Genomic DNA, 12,491 nt, shown 5'->3' with positions numbered 1-12,491 from the left:
TGTTACCATGTGTATTCTTAGGTTTTCTGTTTGGGGGAATTTTTTTGTTTATGTCTGTCATTTCATCAGTATAGAATGGTATAGAAATTCATTCCACTAATATAGATCACCAACTCCTCTGTAACTTATTTAGGATTTCCTAGAATGTCTTGAAAAGGTTAAGCAATTTGCCCATAACCTTCATAAACTTAAATACCCAAGATAATTCCTTTTTTTTTAAAGGTGAACCTTTGTATAAACTTTTTTGATAAATAGTAATCTATGTAGCAAATATCTTCTTACTTATGAAGAACTTAAGATGCTGGTTTGAAATAAGTATTTAATCTAAACTTTTTTAAAGGCATATTCGATTATCTTCAAATAAATCAGCAAAGATGTATGTATCATTTTTGTAGAATGTTCAAGGAACTATGCTAGGCAATATAAGGGATACAAAAAATATTTAAGTTAAAATTCTCTCCAGGATCTTATTTTTTTTGGAGAAACAAAACCTTTCTAGCTATGTAGATATCTAGATAATAAAGATTTTAAAAACACTTTAGTATGTTAAAAAAAGACAATAATGCCATTAAAGCAGTACTTAATGAATTAACATAATGGTCTTAGGCGACTTTACAGTGATCTCTTAGATTAGCTTTGCAAAATTAAAATTAACCATTGAATCTGATGTTACTTAAAAACAAAGGGTAAGGGGTGGCCAGGTAGCACAGTGAGTAAGAGCACCGGCCCCAGAGTTGGGATGACCTGGGATCGAATCTGAGCTCAGACACTTAGCACCACTCCCAAAAATAACTGGCAGTGTAACCTTGAGCAAGTTACTTAACCCCAATTGCTTTAAAAAAAAAAGGGGTAAACATATGGGGAAAATTAGTTTTCTAGCCAAGGGGAGAAAATGATTTTCTATGGCTTAAGGGGGTAGAACATGTAATTTTTGATCAAAAGAGTATCAATACCATTTTAAAATTGAAAATTTTTTTTTTAATTGAATTTAACTATTTAATGGGACAATTCTAAAATTTCATATAAAATATGTTGTGCCACTATCAGACAGAACAGAAAACTGTTGAAATAAATGTATTGATACTTAGTACTATGTTTACCTCTGTTGAGTTGAAGCTTTTAGGTTACCTTAAAGGTATTAAAGACCAAATAAATACAGAACTTTTTTTTAATAGCCCTGTAATAACAGCAGGTGTTTTGTGGTCAGTAGTGGCTATGTTCTGTGTTATTTTTTAGGGTTTTTTTTGTTGTTGTTTTAATATAGAGAAAATTGCTAATCACTATGTCCTTGTCCAAGGCATACTTCATCATCCTCCAGTGCTTTTTTGCCAAAAAATTCTGAACAGAGAACTCTCCCCAATAAGCTCAGTATTGCAATGAATGAATTTGATTTGAGAACTGTTGGCAGGAGTAGCTGTAATTATTAAATGTAATGAAGAATGTAGCTGTAGTTGCCTTTTTGTCAAGTAGTAGTGGTGTTATTAGCAAAAAGTCATCATGTTCAGAGACAGAATAAAAGAGGCTACAGAGATTATACTCTTCTAATTATAGTTTCACCTATATATTATACAAAGCCACTATTTAAAACATCAACCAAAATTAACTTCCTCTACATGTTCTATTACATTGTAGTGAATCACAGCAGCTCTTTATGCCTTCCTTCATTGTAAGCTGTAATAATCTGTAATTATGGGTTTATAGCAAATGCTATGAGATTTAACAATCTCAAAAGACAACACTGAATAGACTTTATTAAATAAATGCCTGCTATGCAAAACCTTTGTAGTATTGATATCAGCATTTTGGATTTTCTTGCAAGGTTTGTTCTTTTAGAATTTCATCTTGAATCTTCAAATTAAACTTGGTACACTGGAAAAAGAACTGACTCTTTGAGTCAAAGGATCAGCATTCAGATCCCACTGTGACCTTAGGAAAGTCATTTATTTTCCCTGGATCTCCATTTTTCTTCATCTCTAAATGAGGGAGTTAGACCATATGACCTCTGAAGTCTTTTCCAGCTCTAGAGTTTTGATCCTTATCCATTTTTAAGTGCCTGAGTTTATTAGCTGTATAACTTTAAAAAATATTTGTGGCTTGAAAATCTAAAGAGTTTAAGTAATGAAATTTTCTCTCTCTCTATTTATATATACATATACATACACACATACATATGTACATACATATATATATATATATATATATATTTTTTTTTTTTTACTCCTAGATGTTTTGGATTTCTTCTCCAAATTCACCTAAATTTTATGTTAATATGAGGTGCTATTTTTGTTAATTAATATTTAAACTGTACTGTTAACATGCCCAAGCATACAGATTGTTAGAGGAAAATTCAATCATACAATTTTTAAAAGGTTGATTTGGCTTGTTTTCTTCTATTTCTACTTTATGAGGAAAAAACTGGTAGTATAGCACGGTTATTTGTTTTTTAGAAAGTTGGAATATTTTGGTAATTTGTGCAAGCAACTTGCTCAGTTACTGAAATAACTAGAAAACAGGTTGTCATATTTTGGAAAAAAAAAAGTAAATTTTAAACCTTTTGTTTCATAGATTGCTACCAAACACAATCACTTAACTATATTATACTGCTTAATATTCATTTGGGGGTTAGTAGTTAACGACTATTTCTAGAAATAATAATAATTTAATTAGTAACGAAAGAGATATTTTTGTCCGTACTGAACCTTTTGCAAGGACATTTGAATTCATTTTGCAAATAGCCAAAAAATTATGGTACAAAAGTTTCAGTGATTTTCTCTGGATTGCTATACAATCATTGACAAAAGTCAGGAATTTTTCACATTTCTGTGATCTAATTCTATTATATTATTTTTCCTTATTTAGAAGGAGAACTTATATTTTCTACAAACAGGTTCGCTGTTCAGAATAAGTCACCTGCTGAAGAAAAGAGAAATGAATTCAACTTTGAACATTTTTTCAAATAGTTGTTGCTTTGCATTTGTTCTTTTTGAAAACTGTGATCTGACTTGTGTCAGTAACCTATATAGTGTGCATGTCAGTCTTTATTAGATAATTAATGCAAAAAATTTTCCCCGTTACAGACCTTTTCTCCTGATCCTACCTGCTTTGATTTTTATTTTTTTGCAAAAGCTTTTTAATTGTGATCAGAATTATCTATTTAATAATTCAGTCCAATAAGCATTTAGTAAGTGCCTACTATGTGCAAGGCACTATGCTAAGTGCTAGGTATACAAAAAGAGGCAAAAGACAGTCCCTGCCCTTGAGGAGCTTACGGTGCAGTGGGGGAGACAACAAGCAAATATATACAAAGCAAGCTAAATACAAGATAAATAGGAATTGATCAACAGAGGGAAGGCATTAGAATTAGGAGGGTTTGGAAAAGATGGGATTTTAGTTGGGACTTAAAAGAAGCCAGGAAGGTCACTAGAAAGAGTTAAAGAGGGAAGACCATTCCAGACACAGGGGACAGCCAGAGAATATGCCTGGCGCCAAAAGTTGAGGTGGCTTTTTTGTGAAACAGTAAAGAAGCCAGTGTCTGTTATGAAGACCTCTGCTATATCTTTTTGTACCACACATAATTTCAAAAGATAGAACTTTCATTTTCTTAATTTTGCTCTATCATGGCTTTTTATATTTAGATTGTTTATTGATTTGAAATTTAGTATGGTAAAATGCTGATTTAAACCTTTTCACAATGTTGCTTTCTAATTTTTCCAGGGGTGCTTGTTTTGTCTTTTTTTTTTTAAGCAATCAGGGTTAAGTAACTTGCTCAAGGTTACATGGCCAGATGTTTCTGGGTGGGTGCTAAGTGTCTGAGCCTGGGATTCTATCTCCAGGTCATCCCGACACTGGAGCCAGTGGTCTTACTTGCTGTGCTACCTGGCTGCCCCCAGAGGTGTTTGTTAAATAAAAATCCTTTTCCGAGGAGGTTGTTCTTAGATTTATCAAACATTATAGGTCTTACTTAATATATTTTACTGATCTAATTTCCTTTCTTACCTATTTCTACATGTTTTTTATAATTACTGATGTTGCTATTTACTGGTATATTTTGTATTTTGGTAGGGATAGATGGGATAGATCAAGTCTTAAAGTTGGGTTAAAATAAAAAGTCCTCAAATCCAGGATAGAGGAGACATGAAGTAGACAGCAGTTTGTCTGAAAAATGAATGGGGTTTTTCAGTGAATTGTAAATTCAGTAAGAATAAAAAATTAAATGACAGCCAAGGAAAACTAATAGGATCTTATGCTAAATTAAGAGTAACAGTGGCCAACAATAAGCTGCTTTTCTGCCCTGATTATGTGTAGCATTGAAAGTCCATCATAACCTACCTTTTCAGTCTTCTTACACCTTCCTGCCTGATCTGTATTCTTTAATCCAATGACACTGACCTCCTTTCTCTTCCATGAACAAGATTCTCTGGGCATTTTCTCTAGCTGTCTCCTATACCTAGGGCTCTGACTAGGTAGGGTATCCCTGATTTAATTTAAGTTCCAACTAGAGTCCCAACTTCTACCTTCCTCAACCCTTCTTAGTTCCAGTGTCCTCCATCTGTTAATTATTTTCCTACTTACCTTGTATGTAACTTGTTTGCATATATTATTTTGCACATTGTTGTCCCCATTGGATTGAAAGCTTCTTGAGAGCAAATTGGTTTTTTTTCCTCTTTTTGTATCTCCAGCACTTATAACAGTGCCTGGTAGATACTAGGTGCTTAATAAATGTTTATTGATTGATTGATTAAAACACTTATAAACTATTATATTCAGTGCTTTGTGCCCCATTTTAGGAAGGATGTTGATAAAATGGGAGATTATCCATTGCAGAACAGTCATGTTGCCAGAAGGTCTATATGTTTATGTATATAAAGATTGGTAAAGGGAGTGTAGGCTTAGGGGAAGTCTAATGGCTTCAAGTATTTGACAAGATTATATTTGTTCTTCTTGAACCTGAGACTACAGAACTAGGAATGCTCGGTGAAAGAAACAAATTTAGGCTTAATATAAGAAAACTTATGAACAATTAGAACTTTCTATCTAAAAATGGAATTGTCTATCTCAGATATCAGTGACTTCCTCCTCCCTGGAGAATTTCAAAGAAGACCGATTAACTACTTCTCTAGTATTTGTGAAAAGAATTCGTTTTTAGATTTGAGTTGAACAATATGCTCTTGAAAATTTTAAACTTGGTCATTCTCTCAAATTTAGTGTTTTTAAGGTTTTAAAGTCTACTACTTATTTATTATATTCTTTAATACTCTGAAGGCAGTATGATGTAGTGAAAATAGTGCTTGATTTGTAGTCACCAAATCTGGGTTTGAATCCTAACTTTGGAAATTACTGTGTAAAAATGTGGCCTTGGATAAGCTATTTAACCCTGTCTGGGCCATGAAAATTTATTCCCTCCAGTTAAATATTTGGAGACTAAAATAGGTGTTTCATTAGTTATTACTCATTACTATTAGTTCTGTGTATTTTGGTATTTTAATTCTGTCTTAAATGTAATTTTTCTTCCTATCTCTTCCTCCAAAGTTTCAGTAGTACTGTATTTAATGATAATTGCTTTTGTGGATTTATTTTTTATCTTATTACTTTAGTGAAGTTACTAATAATATTATTGTTGATTCTACTATCATAATGTCTGGAAGTAGAAATAATTTTGTCTCTTTATCTTGGAGGCAATAGGGAGCTACTGGTATTTCTTCATTTAGGGAATACTGTAGTCAGATCTAGAGCAGCTAGGTGGCACATTGAATAGCATGCTGGGCCTGGAGTCAGGAGACTCATCTTCTTGAATTCAAATCTGGCCTCAGATAGTTACTAGCTGTGTGGCCCTGGGCAAGTCACTTAATCCTGTCTGCTTCAGTTTCCTCATTTTTCTTTTTATTGTGTTGTTACAACTACCATTTTTAACACTGTCAAATAATAATAGTTGGAGTGGACATCCTTGTTTTACTCCTCAAATATAGGAAAGCTTCTTTTGTTTGTTTTTTGTTTGCTTTTTGGAGGGCATTTGGGGTTAAGTGACTTACCCAAGGTCACATGGCTAGTAAGTGTTAAGTGTCTGAGGCCAGATTTGAACTCAGGTCCTCCTGACTCCAGAGGTGGTGCTCTGTTCATGAGCTTCCATTGTTTCTCTGTTACAAATCATTCTAGTTATATGCTTTTGGTAATATTAAGAAAAGGTTACTTGTTCTTTGATTTAGAACTGGAAGGGACCTCAGAAATCACCTGATCCAAAAACCTAATGCTCATAGAGTTTAAGTAATTTACCCACAGTCATATAGCAATAAGTAGTAGAACAGGACCTCTGTCTAGAACTCCAGGACTCTTTCCATCAGACTACATTGCCTTGAGTAACTGCCAAGCATTAACATGGGTGAAGAGTTCTTTTGTTCCTCTACCTTTTTTGTATTTTTATTTATTTATTTATTTTTAGTTTTCAACATTCATTTCCACAAGCTTTTGAGTTACAATTTTTTCTCCCTGTCTTTTCTCTACACCCTACCCCAAAATAGCAAGCCTACTGAATACCCCTTCCCCCAATCTTTTATATCTTCCCCCATCACCCCCCTAATTTTCTAGTAGGGCAAGATGGATTTCTATACCCCAGTGCCTATATATTTTATTTTGCAGTTGCATGTAAAAAAACCAAATTTTTTTTTAAACATTTATTATTAAAAGTTTGAGTTCCAGATTTTTTTTCCTTCTTCCTTCCTTGCCCGACCGCACTGGGAAGATAAGCAATTCAATATAGGTTGTACATGTATAGTTGCCCAATTCATCTCCGTGGTACTTTTATTGTGAAAGACTAACTATATTTCCCTCCATCCTATCCCGCCCCCACTTATTCTGTTTTCTCCTTTGACCGTATCCCTTTTAAAAAATGTTTGCTTCTAACTACCCTCTCCCCCAATCTGCCTTCCCTTTATCATCCCCACTCTTATCCCCTATTCCCCCTATTTTCCTATAGGGTAAGATGCCCAATTGAGTGTGTATGTTATTTCCTCTTTAAGCCAAATTCAATGAGAATAAGGTTGTCCCTTTCCCTTTCACCTTCCTATTCTTCCCCTCCATTGTAACAGTTTTTCTCTTGCCTCTTTTATATAAGATAACTTACCCTAATCTATCTCTCCCTTTCTCCTTCTCCAAATTAATTCCTCTCTCACCTCTTAATTTTATTTTTTAGATATCATCCCTTCATATTCAACCCATCCTGTGCCCTCTATGTATACATGAATATACATATCTATCTATAAATACACCCTCCTATACATACATATATATGTGTATATATATTCCCTTCAACTATTCTCATTCTGAGAAAACTCTTATGAGTTACAATTCTTCTTTTTCCATGTAGAAATGTAAATAGTTCAACTTTAATAAGTTCCTTAAGATTTCTTTTTCCTGTTTACTTTCACATGCTTCTCTTGCTTCTTGTATTTGAAAGTCAAATTTTCTGTTCAGCTCTGGTTTTTTCATCAAGAATGCTTGAAAATCCTCTGTTTCATTGAATGACCATATTTTCCCCTGTAGCATTATACTCAGTTTTGCTGGGTAGGTGATTCTTGGTTTTAGTCCTAGCTCCTTTGACCTCCAGAATATCATATTCCAAGCCCTTTGATCCCTTAATGTAGAAGCTGCTAGTCTTGTGTTATCCTGATTGTGTTTCCACAGTACTCAAATTGTTTCTTCCTGACTGCTTGCAGTATTTTCTCCTTGACCTGGGAACTCTGGCATTTGGCTCTAATATTCCTAGGAGTTTTCTTTTTTGGTTTCTTTTTCAAGAGGTGATTAATGGTTTCTTTCGATTTCTATTTTGTCCTCTGGTTCCAGAATATCAGGGCAATTTTGCTTGATAATTTTTTGAAAGATGGTCTCTAGGCTCTTTTTTTGATGATGGCTTTTAGGTAGTCTAGTAATTTTTAAATGATTTCTCCTGGATCTCTTTTTTCCAAGTCAGTGGTTTATCCAATGAGGTATTTCACATTGCCTTCTATTTTTTCATTTGTTGGGATCTCTTTTATAGTATCTTGATTGCTCATAATGTCATTAGCTTCCATTTGCTCCAGTCTAATTTTGAAGGAGTTATTCTCTTCAATGAGTTTTTTTTAAATGCCTTTTCCATCTGGCAAATTTGGCTTTTTAAGGCATTCTTCTCCTCACTGCCTTTTTGGGCCTCTTTTGCCATTTAAGTTAGTCTATTTTTTAAGGTGTTATTTTCTTCAGTGTATTTTTGGGATCTACTTTAGCAGGTTGTTGACTCTCTTTTCATGATTTTCTTGCATCATTCTCATTTCTCTTCCCAGTTTTCCCTCCACTTCTCTTACTTGATTTTCAAAATCCTTCTTGAGCTCCTCCATGGCCTGTGAGCAGTTCATATTTTTCTTGGAGTCTTTTGATGCAGGAGTTCTGACTTCTCTGTCTTCCTCCTACTCCATGCCTTGATCCTTTTTGTCCCCAAAAAAGGATTCTGTGGTCTGTTTGTGCTCCCTCTGCTTGCTCATATTGCCAGCCAATTACTTGAATTTTTAGCTCTTTGCCATGGTAAGACTCTGCTTCCAGAATGGAGAGAGCTTTGTCCCAAATTGCTGGGGTTTTTGTAGCTGCTGGAGCTATCAGGAGGGTGCTGTCTCTACAGATCCAAGCAGGTTAAAGGAAAAGCGATTACTCTCTGAATGGTTGCTTGGTCCCCCTATTATCTGCAGACCAGAAACTCAGGAGGCAGCCACAGGGCAGGGGTTCATAGCCACTGGGCCTCCAGCAGCTTCTCACCCTGGGGGCAGGGGCCTGACCGCACTCTTCCATTCCCTTCTCCCACTGTTTCAACAGAGTTCCACACTGACCTTTTACTTTGTCTTTGGCATTTTTGGGTTGAGAAGTCAGGAAATTTCTGCAGCTGCTGGTGATTCACTCTCCTGAAGTCTGCTCTGGCTGCTGCTACCCTGGGGCCAGAACTGTGCAGCTCGGGGGTACTGCGCTCAGCTTCCAGCGCAGTGTGATAGATCCTTCCTGTTGGGCTGCCAAGCTCCCTTCAGCAGAAGATTTGTTTCTCTGTCTCTTTGTGGGTTCTGTAGCTCTCAAGTAATTTTTTTTACATGTAATGGAAGTGATTGGAACAGGAGCCCATGCCAGGTTTGTGCTTCTACCCTTTTTTTAAACATAAAAACTGTTTCTGTTTTAATCATGTTAAATTATTTTTATTATTAACAAGAGTTATTGTGCCTCAAGTTTTCCTAATTTTGAGCTAGTGGTAAATAGGAATAGACCCCACCACCACAAGAAAGTCAGTTCATTTGGCAAAGGTAGGGGACAACAAATAGAGCTGATCTATGCAAAATATGTTTCAGTGCTTAGTGAGACCTACTACCTGAGGCTAATAGCCTAAATGAAAGCAGTAGATAATCTGAGCATATCCTGCATAAGTTCAGTGGTTCCTTGAGAAAATAGTAATGAGGAAGGTATATGTGATCAATGTACCAGGGTAGCATGGCATCGTCATACTTTCAGAAGGTACTGGTGGCAGTGAGGGTACTGTAGCTGTTTGGTAGAGAGGGCCATTGTAGGCCATTTACCAGTCCAGGACCCTGTGAGTTCCATAAGGGATAGGGATTATATTGGTGGAGGAGAAGAGACTGAGAAAGTTAGCAGCCTACCCCAATAAGTATGACTGATGCTTCAGTACAGAATAGAGTGATGAAGCGATCTGTGCCCACTGGATCATAGAGTCTCTGCCCTGGTGAAACTTGTTATAGATATTCCTCCTTTCTCAAGTAAGGAAGAGTTCGAAGGTCGTGGCTAGTAATAATATCTTATTTGAAGCCTTTGTTTCTAGATATCTGTTTTAGGATTCTGAGTGCAGAAATTGGTTGAGAGGAATGAGAGAGTATGAAGTATTGATGCTTCTCCATCTACTTAAAGTTAAGTTTAACATGGGAGATGTGGAGGTCTCAGTCAGGGGTGTGGGGTACCTGCAACCCTTTAACTGAATCCAGAATGCACAGAACAGATACCCTTAGGCCATATGTGGCCTCAAGGCCAGAGGTTCCCTACCCATGGTCTAGATAAACCCTTTATCTACAGAATTATTATGGGGAAAGAGAGGGAGACCTTCATAAGTATTTATACGGGTAAAAACAAAAGAAAGCAAGAAATAAGACTAAAAAGATGCTAACCAGTTAATATAGGCATATATTCTTTGTGATAATAAATAAATAGAGCCAAAGTGGGTGCACATTGGTTGGGGGAAAGCTAAAAAATATTATTTTTTATGATGGTAATGAATTACTAGTATATAGTAAGAAATGATGAATATTAGGAAACTTGGGAAGATTTTTCTAAACTGAGTAAATGAGCAACACTCACTACAACAATTAGACTGAGGGTACTCTGATTTCAAAGAGTTTAAAAATGAGACTTCATCAGTTTCTCCTGCCCATTTCAATTTCTTCACTTGGTAGTAAAGTCCTCTTCAAATGAGTGGTTATACGTAACCCAGCATCTATGCTAAGGTAGAGAATTTGAAGGAAACCTAAACATAAGGCATAAAAAAAATGTCAAAGGGGAGGGGGGAGTGGCGCCTACTCCCTTATCCCAGTTCTAGAGAACCCAAAAACCTCACCTTTCGTATCAAATCATAGAAAATATTCCAATTTGCCTAAATGCCAAATAGTAAAATGAATTCTGACTTATCTTTAGCATCAAATTATGAGTGACACTTTTCAAAGATGACCAGAATGCATTCAGTTGCCTTTCAGTTACATTCTGTTACACAAAACTTTCCTCTTTTAGGTGAGGCAGAAAATAGTTAAATGTTGGTCTGCCTGCCTCTTTGTTCTGAGGGAGAAGATTCCCTCCCTTTCTTATCGCCTTCTCCTTACTACACTTGGCCAGACTGGAATGAAGAGGAGGAGATTTTCAAATTTTTAAAGATCTTAAAATTGTTCACAAACAAGACAATATTTTGCTCTCTTTCTCTCCCTCTCCAGCCTGAATTCAGCAGCAGGGGAAAGGAGGAGGAGGGAAAGAGATACCAGCATTTCAAAGGAATGTCCTGTAGTCCAGCTGCAGTTTAAAGCTTAGAGATGTCAGATTACTCACACACACTCATTCACACAGAAACAGAGAGAGAGAAGCTGACAGGAAGATTCAAAAATGTCACAGAGGATTTCCGAAACCCTCGGCACAAATCACATTGGCTTGGCCCCTAGATAGATGCCAATGGTGGGGCCAGGTAAAATTGCTTTGAGATAACGTAGGCACAGATCCCCAAGTGTAGGGGGAAGCCAGCCCATCCTTTCTACTTGAGGTCTTGAAGACCGAGTTTTTTCAATGGTACAAAAGATATTCCAAAGGTGAGTCGTGGGGTATGGAATGAGACGACCCATCTTTTCTCCTGCCCCCAAACCAGAGTCCTTGCAGCTCCGCTTTTCCCTGATGTCTCACGAGAATAGCCTTACCTAAAAAAATAAACGTGTATATTTTTTTAGACGTGTAGACATTTGTCCCTAGACAGGGCATACCCTGTCCATGTGGGATGTGTCCTGCGTCTATTAAAAAAATAGACCGGATTCCGGTCTGCCCATACTGAAACCATCCAATCAAGCCTTCCTAGGTGCTTGAATGGAGAACCCGATGTACAGGACGAAAGGGAAGAGGTAAAGGGAGTTTACCAGAACTCCAAGAAAGCTTGAGACCACAGACTTTCCTCCTGGCTGGCTCGTCAGAATGATGAGGGATGGCTCCCAATAGGTTCAGCAGGAACTCAGATCTTATCTAAGACCAGAACCTGCGATTCAGTATGGAAAGAATTCAGCTCAGCCTTACTTGGAGTCAGAGTTGAAAAAGTTTATTATATGCTTTACAGTGGGAAAGGATCCTTAGGGAACCTGCAAGTGAAAGGGTGCACAGGCTTTTACTTTTAAAGGGCAGGGCTGCCATTGTCAGGGCTGACAATGGATGTAAGGGATTTCAGTGCATAAATAAAAGTTAGGGCTGACTGAGAGGAAGTTGTGACTTCAGTGCATAGATAAAAGTTTGAGGAGTTTAACTTGGAGATGAGATTTGGGCCAGACAGGAGGAGACATGAGGAGATTAAGGGAGGACAAAGGGGTCACAAGTTGTTGCCTAGGCAGAGTGCAAATGGGGGAAGGGGCAGAGTTTGAGGCTGGGAAAGGGATTTTACAGACTGGCTTTACAAATTGCTATTACAATTTTACAATACAAATTACAGTTACATTTGTACAAACTGGTTTTACAAATTGCTGTTACAGATATAGATCCCAAGCACCCTAAGCACCCCATCGAGACTATTGTACTCCTGCCCAAAACTACCAAAGACAATTGGATGGTGTAATTTGGAAAGCAAAGGGGTTTTAAATACAACTCAAAATGAAATATACTACCATCTTTATCCTAATTTATCGATGCAAAAAGGTGGTTAATAAGAGAGGCACCTGAAATATTCTCTTTTTTTCTTCTTTTTTTTTAAG

At 36.5% G+C, this 12,491-nt stretch overlaps 1 protein-coding gene across 4 annotated transcripts in view; it reads left to right on the top strand.

Moving 5' to 3' along the window:
- The window catches only part of RALGAPA1 (Ral GTPase activating protein catalytic subunit alpha 1), a 323,542-nt gene that overhangs the window by 191,819 nt on the left and 119,232 nt on the right, over positions 1 to 12,491 (top strand). The gene's annotated exons all lie outside the window — the stretch shown is intronic.

The sequence above is a fragment of the Petaurus breviceps genome, unplaced genomic scaffold (genome assembly GCF_028583685.1).
Source record: "Petaurus breviceps papuanus isolate PSGF00001 unplaced genomic scaffold, PetGlider_PUasm1.0 164, whole genome shotgun sequence".
NCBI lineage: Eukaryota > Metazoa > Chordata > Mammalia > Diprotodontia > Petauridae > Petaurus > Petaurus breviceps.
The sequence above is the reverse complement of the archived record's forward strand: the minus strand, read 5'-3'. Positions and strand labels throughout refer to the sequence as shown.